Source organism: Chrysochloris asiatica, unplaced genomic scaffold (assembly GCF_000296735.1).
Source record: "Chrysochloris asiatica unplaced genomic scaffold, ChrAsi1.0 scaffold00016, whole genome shotgun sequence".
Lineage (NCBI taxonomy): Eukaryota > Metazoa > Chordata > Mammalia > Afrosoricida > Chrysochloridae > Chrysochloris > Chrysochloris asiatica.
The window spans coordinates 11,165,795-11,177,186 of NW_006408534.1; the positions used below are offsets into that span (position 1 = coordinate 11,165,795).

Genomic DNA, 11,392 nt, shown 5'->3' on the forward strand with positions numbered 1-11,392 from the left:
GGGCAGGCTTGCAGGGTATACCCTTTGGTTGTTTGATAATGCATGGAGGGGATTGTAACCATGGCAATGAAATGATATACGATAAGATGAATGTAAAGCTAATGTTCTCCCATGTAAACTACCACATAATTCACAATAAAATGTTTTAAAAAACAATGAAAGTTAAAGAGAGAGAGAAAAAGAGAAGTTTATATCAAGGAAATGGCTTATAATTCTAGAGTCCTAAGTCCCCAGCAGAAAAGGAAGCAAGTTTTAACTGCATGTCACTTATATTGGGAGCAGGCCACAACTCCATGGAAACATCCTTTCAATTGCTCAGCTGCTCACAGACAATCATCAGAGTTAACTATGTGGGGATAACCACATCTTAACTTCCAAACCCAGTCTAGTTGACACAAAATCTTCAGTATCACACCATTGAAACATGGGTCCCTGGGCCACATCACCTAGTGCGTACTATAATATTCTTTTTGAGTCTTATGATTTGTTGTGACTATCACAATTATAGTTCACTGAGTTTGCACATGTATAACAACGTTTGCTAAATGTAAAGACTTGAGTAAATCACAGTTTTCTGTTTTGAAAAAAAAAAAAAGTTTAAAAGCAAAGATGTCAGTTTGAGAACTAAGGTGTGCCTGACCCAAGCCATAATATTTTTAATAGCTTCATATGTATGTGAAAGTTGGACAATGAAGAAAAATTTAATGCATTTAGGTTATGGTGTTGTAGAAGTATTAAACATACCATGGACTTCCAGAAAGACAAACAAATCTATGATGGAAAAAAATACAGCCAGAATGCTCCTTAGAAGCCAGGATGGTAAGACTTCATCTTTCATAGTTCAGACATGTTTTCAGGAGGGACCAGTCCCTAGAGAATGACATCATGCTTGATAAAGTGGAGACTCCAGCAAAAAAAGAGGAAGACCCCCAATGAAGTGGATTGACACAATGGCAACAGTAATGGACACAAGTGTGACAATTGTGAGGATGGTGCAGGACTGGGCAGTGTTTTATTTTGTTGTGCATAGGGTCTCTATGAGTAGGAACAGACCAAACAACACCTAACTACAACAACAAAAATAAGATGTAGAAGTAGGCTTATTTTTGGGTTTTGCCTATCTATGTAATTGAAGTAGGGCTTTGAATTGGTTCTTCCCAGTTCAGTCTTGGCTGACAAAAAAAAAAAAAAAAAAACCAACAGAATGAACATCAACTTGCAAAATATGAGTGTACCTGAACAATAACTAGAACAGGAAAAATGACGGTACATTCCCTGCTAGAAACTTAATCTTCCTCTTAGAAAACAAGGGACACCTACAAGTTGCACAGCAACCAAATCTTCTCACCTGCAGAGTCAGAAACAGTCATGTCCACTCAAAGATGGCAGCTGACTACATCTCTTTGAATGTGTGTCACTCTCCACAGTCCTCCCAATAATCCAGTTTCCCTCATCAGGCTCCTAAAATGACTCACTGTAACTCTCAAAGTCTCCATTTACAGGGCTTTAACCTATAATTTTCCTGCTCCTGTAAATTCACGTTTTAAAGATCCAGGTCTGTTCTCATTTTGTTGTGTTGGCCTTGACTGAACAAATTTGAAGCCCTGAATTGAAGATAAGACAAATCTGGGAGATTTACTCATCTACCAAAAGAACTAACAGATCTGTGTTGGAAGGAGTACACCCAGAACACTTATCTGAAGCCAGGATGGTCAAAATTCCTCTCTCATACTTGGGACATATTATCAGGAGGGACCAGTCACTGAAGAAGTTTGGTGAAGTGGAAGGTCGGAAAAAAGAGGAAGACGCCCCCCCTCCCCCCGCCACCACCACCACACACACACAAATGAGATGTATTGGCACAATGGCGGCAGCAATGGGCTCAGGCGTAGCAATGGTTGTGAGGTTGGCCCAGGACCAGGCAGTGTTTTCGTTCTATTGTGCATAGGGACACTATGAGTCGGTACTGACTCAATGGCACCTAACAACAATATCCAATTTATAGGAAATACAGAGGAAGAAAAGAGCATGTTAAACTGTGCCCTGGGCAGCAAATTCTAGTCTGCAGTAACTTTAAAGAACAAATAACCTTATTTCTTTAAACATAAATTGCAAAGGAGATAAATATATATATATAAACAACCTATAAGCTAAAAGGGAGTTAACAGATATAACTAATCACAAGGTTACTTCATGAGGCGAAAAATACTGTCATTTTCTTTTAGATAAGATTATATGCTTCTTATAAGGGTCCTTATCTTTCTAATTAATACTAAAATATTTACAGAAAAAGCAATACAACTTAGGATATTTCCTTCAAAATAATATGCTAGGAGGCTAGGGCCAGGTGTACAGATTAAATTTTAAGATTGATTATGAGCTGAAAATTATTACTGGGTGATAAAGCAAAGGGCATTCATTATACAATATCTTCTATTATGTATATGTTTGAAACGCTCCACAATATATAGTTGATGTTTTTCTTTTTTTAATGAGGCAATTCTCATTTTTGAGAATGCCTTGAATTTTTATTTAACTTATTTTTTTTATTTCTACAAACGGCCAGTTACAAATTTACAGACATGACATGATGGTAAAGTTAAAGAAGCTATTATTGTAATAACAATTATTTTAACAGCATTAAATAAACAAGTTTGAATTTTTCACGTGCCTAAAGGAAGTTTCTCGGTTTTCAAAAGCTTCATTCTTTCTTTATCTTACATGTTATAAACATCTTAACTGTAGTATTTGTTTTTATAAAAAAAGTTTTCACAGGGAATGCTGTAAGACAGCAGAAAAGTTTAGATCTTAATTTTAATAGTTAATATGTTTTTGCTGTTGGGTGATGTCAAGTTGGTTCTGACTCATAGTGACCCTACATACGGTTTCCAAAACTGCATATCTTCACATGAGCAGAAAGCCTCATCTTTCTACCATAAAGCAGCTGGTGGGTTCAGACCACAAACCTTGTCATTAGTAGTCCAGTGCTTATCCTACAGCATAAACAACACTCTAGTCATATACTGCCCTTCCTAAAAAAATTCTATATTTATGTGTCATCGAGTTTGTTCCAACCTATAGTGACCCTGGATAGGGTTTCTAAGAGCAGCTGAAGAGTTTGAACTGCCCAACTTGAGGTCAACTGTCCAGTGTTTATTCTACAGTGCCACACCAACATATAACAATAGGTTAACAACATATTGCTGTTGTTGTTAAGTGCCATCAAGTCAGTTCCGACTCATAGAGACCCTGTATGTAGTTTCTGAGAAGCAAGCAGCTGGTAGGTTTGAACAACCAACCTTGTAGTTCAAACTGACCTTGCAGTCAAGTGCCCATCCTACAATGCTACACTAGGACTTCCAGTTATATATTATTGTTGTTGTTGTTGTTAAGTGCTGTTGAGTCAGTTCCGACTCATAGAGACTCTGTATAGAGTTTCCCAGGAGCACTAATGAGCTTGAACTACTGACCTTGCGGTTCAAACTGACCTTACAGTCCAGAGCATTAACCCACAGCACCATATCAGGCCTAAAAATTACTTGAAAAACAAATAAGAAATGTCTTTTAGACTTCCTTCAAGAAGACAAATTAGTAAGTTAATGTTTAATATTTCAATGGTTTCTTTTTAGTCTTAAATGCTTAAAAAATCACTATTCTAGACTTCTGATTCAGTAAAATATTATTAAGGCTGTCTGTTTATTCACTATAACTGGAAAAAGATGCATGGATAACAAATCTATAGCTAATCCCCAAATATTTCTATTCAGTTCTAATATGTGTCAATACAAGCATACAGACTCAAATGTGTGAAATAGTTATGTCTTCCTTTCCTAACTCTAAATAGCTTTTAATGTAACCTGAGTTTATTTAGTGGATTTTTAATTTAGGGATACTACGCGGGAGAAAGATGAGGTGGTCTGCTCCCATAAAGATTTACAGCCTCGGAAACCCTGTGTTAGGGTCATTATAAGTTGGGACCGACTCCATGGTACTTAACAACAACAACAACCTAGATTGAGAAGGAGCTCTGGTAGCGTAGTGGTTACGAGTTGGGCTGCTAACCTCAAGGTCAGCTAGTTTGAAACTACCAGCAGTTCTGCAGGAGAAAGATGAGGCTTTCTGTTCCCGTAGAGATGTACACCCTTGGAAACCCTGTGCAGGGTTGCTAAGAGTTGGAACCGACTCCACGGCATACCACCACCACCACTACCTAGATTGAGACTGAAAGTAAAACAAATGATTAACTTAAACTGTTGGGATATTAGATTTTTAATTAAAATCAAATGTCATTAGGACAGATTTTGCTTTTATTTTTTGAAAAAATAACCCCCATAAGGGCCAACTGAGCTAAAATTGCATGTCTGTAATAACTGCATCTCAAGGTAAGAAAACAAAAATTCTCACCGTTGGACCAATAAACAACATTCTTATCAATGGATAAAAGATTGAAGTTGTCAAGGACTTCATTCTTCTTGGATCAACCATTAACACTCATGGAAACAGCAGTCAAGAAATCAAATGATGCATTGCATTAGGCAAATCTTCTGCACAAGACCTTTTTAAAGAGTTAAAGAGCAAAGAGATCAGCTTAAGGACTAAGGTACACCTGGCCCAAGCCATGGTATTTTCAATAACCTCATATTCATGAGAAAGTTGAACACTGAATAAGGAAGACCATAGAAGAATTGATGCATTTGAGTTATGGTGTCGGAGGAGAATACTGAAAGTACCATGGGCTGCCAAAAGAACAAAGAGATATGTGTTGGAAGAAGTACAGCCAGAGTGTTCCTTGGAGGCCAGGATGGCCAGACATCATCTCTCATACTTTAGACATATTGTCAGGAAAGACCAGTCACTGGAAAGGGATATCATGTTTGGTAAGGTGGAGGGTCAAAGAAAAAGAGGAAGACCCCCAGCAAGATGTATTAGCAAAGTGGCAGCATCAATGGGACCAAGTGTGACAATAATTGTAAGGATAGCCCGGACCACGCAGTGTTTCATTGTATTGTGTGTAAGGTCACTATGAGTTGATACCAATTCGATGACACCTAACAACAATTTTACAAACTTCTCCAAATCAATAAAATATATCTTCCAAAAATGTACTTCCAAACATACACATTATATATCATTTTTATTTTAATCATAATTTATATTTATCAATATATTTTTATATCTCCTAAAGGGTCCCCTTGAGTTAAGAATGTGACTAATGATCTCTGGCAGACAATTTTAGATACTATAAGCAATTAGCTGCCCTTCCTAAAAAAATTCTATAATAATCCAGATTTTACTTTTCAATCTGGCTTCCTCATAAATGTTCTTGAAACATATTCAAGGAACAGGATTAAATGTGTTGAATATTTTCCTTATAATAATATTGTACTTCTTAAGTATTTTCTTAATACCAACAACTGAAAAACATTTTTTAAATGTACACAGGTCTACTGAGTCATTGTCAATTCAAGGCTACACACCAGTCAGTGGTTAAAGGTTTCCATCAGGCCAGCTGATGGAACTGGCACTTTACTTCACAGGCTTCAATATCTTGGCTTTCCAAAGCTTGTGTGGGGGCTGCCTTTGGCAGAAAATTCTCAGCCGGATGCAGATAATTTCTCAGAAAAAAATGTTTATTGAGGGCTGAAGTTTCCTTTTTGTTTTTTGCTTTCAAAAACTGCTGGAGAAAGCATACATCCAAACTCGGTTCAAATTTACGACTCTTCCCCTTTTCAATGTGCCCACATCCCCGTGGATAAGCCAACTATAGGAAAGCAATCCCAACCTAAATGTGTGAAATTTCACATCTATAGCTGCTTAAATGTAAGCTCAAAAACAAAAATGAGCAGCTTCATTCACTCAAAGTACCAACTAAGAGGAAAGGAGTCTTCACATCAAGTATCAATCCTATCCCCTCTGTATACAGGGTAGATAGGGACAGGGACTTAGATATTGGCTACCTAAAATGAAGGGGTGATAGAGGCACGAAGTGACTGGCTTACAAATTTTCAAGAGGGAGTTTAGTTTCAGCATGTGTGGTGGAGGATGGAGTACCCACTGACTAGTTTTCAACTTGTCTAGGCAGATCTGGTAAAAGGAGATAGGGATAGGATTCTTGTGATTCAAAAGTGAGTAATTTTCATCATGACTAATTGTGACTGTCACACTGTAAAAGTAGTGGTTTTGTCACAAAAACGGGGAGTAATTAATCTTATAATCCAGAAACAGAGAACCCTAGGACCATCAAAGGGGAAGAGCACAGTGGAATGCGGAACCCTATCCAGAGATGCAGTGACAACAGAAATGAGGACATGGAGAGAGGTAGCCTCTGAGAACACTGAACATGGAAAGAAAGGGACTGGGGACTGGCAGCCAGAAGGCAGGCTTGCTGAATGTGCCCGTTGGTTGTTTCAATTATTATATATTCCTGAGTGTATTTGTGTACATACCCCCCCGCCCCCCCAATGCAGATTTTGCTCCTTCAAACTTATTTTTATTCCCCAAATTCAAAGAGCATTTCAAATTAACTTGATTTGAATCCTTCAGGGATACCCAAACCTCTGTTTGACATGGTGTGAGCGAACGAGTACAAAATTGGGTGGAAAGGGTTAGAGAGATGGGAACAGTGCCTTCAGAAGTGTAGAAACCTAGATGGAGAATACATTGAGAAACAACAGCTTCACATTTTTATAGTTTTGTTTAATAAAGATCACGTCCTAACAGGTTGCATCCTGTTACAAATCATCATGTAATTTTCTTTCCTGAAGTAAATTCTCCTTCATATGAACTTTGCTATTACCTTTCTTTTCAACATTATATCCAATTATAGTCTGCCTCATCTCACAGATTTCTGTAGTCAGATTTTTTACCCTATTGAACTGTGAGCACAGAGAACAATGGCTGGAATATGAGAAATATTCAATAAATATGTATTGAAGAAATTGTGACTACCTCAATGCGTTATTCATCTTTGTGCCCCTATAGCCCAGCACAAAGACTTATAGTACAGAATCAGTACATGATTTGTACAGAATGAATACATATTTGTAGAAGGAATTAGCTATAAAAAAATAAATAAATAAACAAATGAAAATAATACCACAAAAGAGCGGTCAGGAAATACACAATTGAAATCTTAAAATAATCCTTCCCATAGGTTAGAATCATCTATGCAAAAATGATCTATGTTGGAAACATCAGTATGAACTCATGCTTAGTTTAATATAGATAAAAGTGCTTTTATATACAAATATTTGTATACTTATGTGTCTATGTGTGGCACTGTGGGCTAATACATCATACTGCAAAGTCATTTGCACTGCAAGGTCGGTGGTTCAAACTCACCAGCTGCTCCTTGGAAGAAACCCTATACAGGGTCGCTATGGGTTGGAATCGACTCGATGGTCCTTAACAACAACATTCACAGTTTAGTATATGCAAAGATATATCTCCTTGCTTTGTTAGTTGAAAGGACCTAGAAGAATGATACTCCAGTTGCTGCTGTTGTTGTTAGGTGCTGCTGAGTCAATTCTGACTCATAGGGACCCTATGCACAACAAAAAGAAACACTGCCCAGTCCTATGCCATATTCACAATTGTTGCTATCACTAAGTAACCCATTGCTGTTGTCACTGTTGGAAGTCCTTTTTTTCACTGATCCTCCGTTTTACAAAGCACAATGTTCTTCTCCAGGAACTAGTTCCTATCAATAACATGTCCAAGGTTATGAGAGATGAAGTCTCACGATCCTAGCTTCTAAGGAGCACTCATGCTGTACTTCTAACACAGACCTGTTGGTTCTTCTGGCATACCATGGTACCTTCAATATTTTTCTCTAACTCCATTACTCAAATGCATCATTTCTTCTAAGGTATCTCTTTTTCACTGTCCAACTTTCACATTCATATGAGGCTATTCAAAATGCCATGTCTTGCGTCGGGCACACATTAGTCTTTAAATTGATATCTTTACTCTTGAACACTTTAAAGAGGCCTTGTGTAGCAGATATGCCTAATGCAATATGTCTTTTGATTTCTTGGTTGCTGCTTCCATGAGTGCTGACTGCAGATCCAAGCAAAATGAAATCTTTGGCTGCAATTTTTTCACCATATATCATGTTATGTATCCGTTCAGTTGTGAGGATTTTTGTTTTCTTTACTTTGAGGTACAATCCATACTGACGGCTGTGGTCTTCAAAGATACTCATCAGTAAGACTTTCAAGTCCTCTTCATTTTCAACAAGCAAGGTTGTATCATCTGCATATCACAGGTTGTTAATGAGTCTTCCTCCAATCCTGATGCCACATTCTTCATAACAGAATCCAGCTTCTCCAATTATTTGTTCAGCATACACACTGAATAAGTATGGTAAAAGAATACAACCCTGGAACACACCTTTCCTGATTTTAAACCATTCAGTATCCCCTTGTTCTGTTCAAATGATATCTCAGTAGGAACGAGCACACTTAGCACCTAGATGTTTATTTCTAATGCTATTTTCCAATTTAAAAAAGCAAGATGTCCTTGGATAAACAGTTGATTCTAATGTTAGAGTCAGCTAAACAAGATGAGCCTAGAGTCCCACAGCATTTCCCTAAGGGCAAAATTCAGAAGAGTTAGAAAAGAAGGAGGAAGGAAACATGAAGTGGGATAACTGATGTTACATGCAGGGGATTATAGTCATTAATATGACACAAAGTGGGTGTGTGTGATTTGTTGAATGCTAAACTGGTGATCTGCTCTGAAAGTCTTGACTCAATTCACAATAAAAAGTTAAAAAAAAAAAAAAAAGATGAGCCCAGAGTCCACAAAGTAAGAAAGTGTTCAAGGGGGGAAAATGATAGACATATATCAGAGGAGTAATAGCTAATCAAAGAGCCTCCAAGGGCCAAAGCTAGAACAAACTGAGTAACAAACTAAATAATGTAGTATTGGATAATAACCCAAAGTATGAAATAAATATCTATGATTCACACACTGATATAAATAAATGATTGAATAAATGAATAAACAGAAGAGACTAGATAACTCTCTCATGTGAAAGAATTCTCAACTCTGTCCTCAGTCTTAAGTTTGGGCTGAACAAGTAATTTCCTTCCAAAGAATATAGCATGGAAAGGAAGGAAAAACTTACTTTATGTCAGAGAAACATTACAACACTATCTCAAGCCAGGTGATGAAAATCAACATCAACAGTGATCAAGCCATATTGATAGTATGTACCATTTATATAACATGATGAAACTGGCACTTTATCATGTGATCTTTTAATCAAAAACACAAAGTCAAAGTCTAATCAATAAGCATTCCTAGTTGCCAAAAATGTTATAATGGGCCTTGGCCTCTGAAAAATGAAAAACCATTAAGGGAGGGCTACAACTAGTTTACTGGAATCGCGGCGAAGATTAGGGGTCCTATCACACCGCAATCATGTCTATTCTGTCCTATAATGGAGGGGCCATCATGGCCATGAAAGAGAAGAATTGTGTGGCCATCACTGCCGACAGGCACTTCGGGATCCAGGCCCAGATGGTGACCACAGACTTCCAGAAGATCTTTCCCATGGGAGACCATCTGTACATTGGCCTGGCGGGGCTTGCCACTAATGTCCAGACCATTGTCCAGCGCCTCAAATTCCAGCTGAACCTGTATGAACTGAAGGAAGGTCGGCAGATCAAGCCTTACACTCTCATGAGCATGGTAGCCAACCTCTTGTATGAGAAGCAGTTTAGCCCCTACTACACTGAGCCAGTCATTGCTGGATTGGACCAGAAGACCTTTAAGCCATTCATTTGCTCTCTGGACCTCATAGGCTGCCCCATGGTGACTGATAACTTTGTGGTCAGTGGCACATGTGCTGAACAAATGTATGGGATGTGCGAGTCCCTCTGGGAGCCCAACATGGATCCGGAACACTTATTTGAAACCATCTCCAAAGCCATGCTGAATGCTGTGGACTGAGATGCAGGGTCGGGCATGGGAGTCGTTCTCCACATCATTTAGAAGGACAAAATCACCACCCAGACGCTGAAGGCCCGAATGGACTAACCTCTTCCTCCTGCACACCCAAACCCATTCTTTTTTTTTTTTTTAATAAAATAGTTTTTCTTTCAAAAAAAAAAAGAAAACTGTTAAGGAAAGATGTGAGTCTATCTTCAAACTCTGTGTAACTAGCTTCCAGTAATCCCTAACCTTATAGAAGTTCTGTCAAAATACCAGATATTTTGGACCAGACTTATGACTCTGGTATAAATATGAAACTGTTATTGTTAGTTTTCCATGAGAAAGAAAACAATCCATAACACCATAACACGAGGAGCATCAGAGACAATGAAGTCTACCTATGACTACGTTTATAAAACACTAATATTTACACCCTTAAAGCACTGACAATAATTTCTTTGTGTATAACGGCTATTTTAAATAATTTTGGAAACCCATGTTATGTCAGCCATCTTACTTTCTAAAAAATTCCTATCAGTAAGAATTTATTCAGAGAGACCTCAGTTACAGGCTTCCCATAATACAGTAGAGAGGAAAGTAAGAAAACTGATGGAAATCAAAAGTAAGAAAATTTCCAGGGCTTTATAAACAATTCTGGAGTGCTGGTGTGGCACTATAGGATAAGGACTGGACTGTTCATTGAAAGGTCAGCAGTTCAAACCCACCAGCTGATCCTTGGAAACCCTATATAGGGTCAATATGAGTTAGAACCATCTCAATAAGAAAGGAAGAAATGTCTAATCGTTAGAAAAATACCAGACTAATCTAAATAAAAGGGTATTTTATAAAATACCTGAGTAAGTGTCAAAGCTGTCAAGGTCATCAAAAAACAGGGAAAGTATGAGAAAGAAGGGCCAAGAGAAATATGATGACTCAATGGATTCCGGGAATAGAAAAGGGATATTAATGAAAAATCTGAGAGGTTTGAATAGATAATAACTTTAGATAATAATAATGTATGAATATTGACTGATTGGTTAGGACAAATGTTAACAATACAGGATTGTGGGTGTGGGGCACATGGGAATTCTCTGTACTATCGTCTCTAGAATTCTGTTCATCTAGAATTGCTTTTAATATAAAATGTTTACTGGGGAAAGAAAAAATAAAAAAAGATAGATCTTCTCTCAAAAGACCCTTCCAGAAGCACACAAAGGAAGCTAGTTATAAGAAAAGAAGGTACTTCTTTGACCAATCTCTACAACTAGTGATGAGTATGAAATAATTACTTATCAACAACCAACTGATGTATTCTTTAAAATACTCATAAAAACTTGGCTGTCGTTTGAATCTTGATTTTCCTTGCATTGTATTATAAAATAGACACTGGATGGGGAGAGAAAGAAATAGCCAGAAACATCACCATAGAAAGCTTGTAAGTCCGTCTTCTGCC

The 11,392-nt window shown here is 37.6% G+C and overlaps 1 protein-coding gene and 1 pseudogene across 2 annotated transcripts in view; one reads left to right on the forward strand and one right to left on the reverse strand.

Moving 5' to 3' along the window:
- The window catches only part of BRE (brain and reproductive organ-expressed (TNFRSF1A modulator)), a 746,464-nt gene that overhangs the window by 555,180 nt on the left and 179,892 nt on the right, over positions 1-11,392 (reverse strand). The gene's annotated exons all lie outside the window — the stretch shown is intronic.
- Positions 9,427-10,044, forward strand: LOC102841408 (annotated as a pseudogene).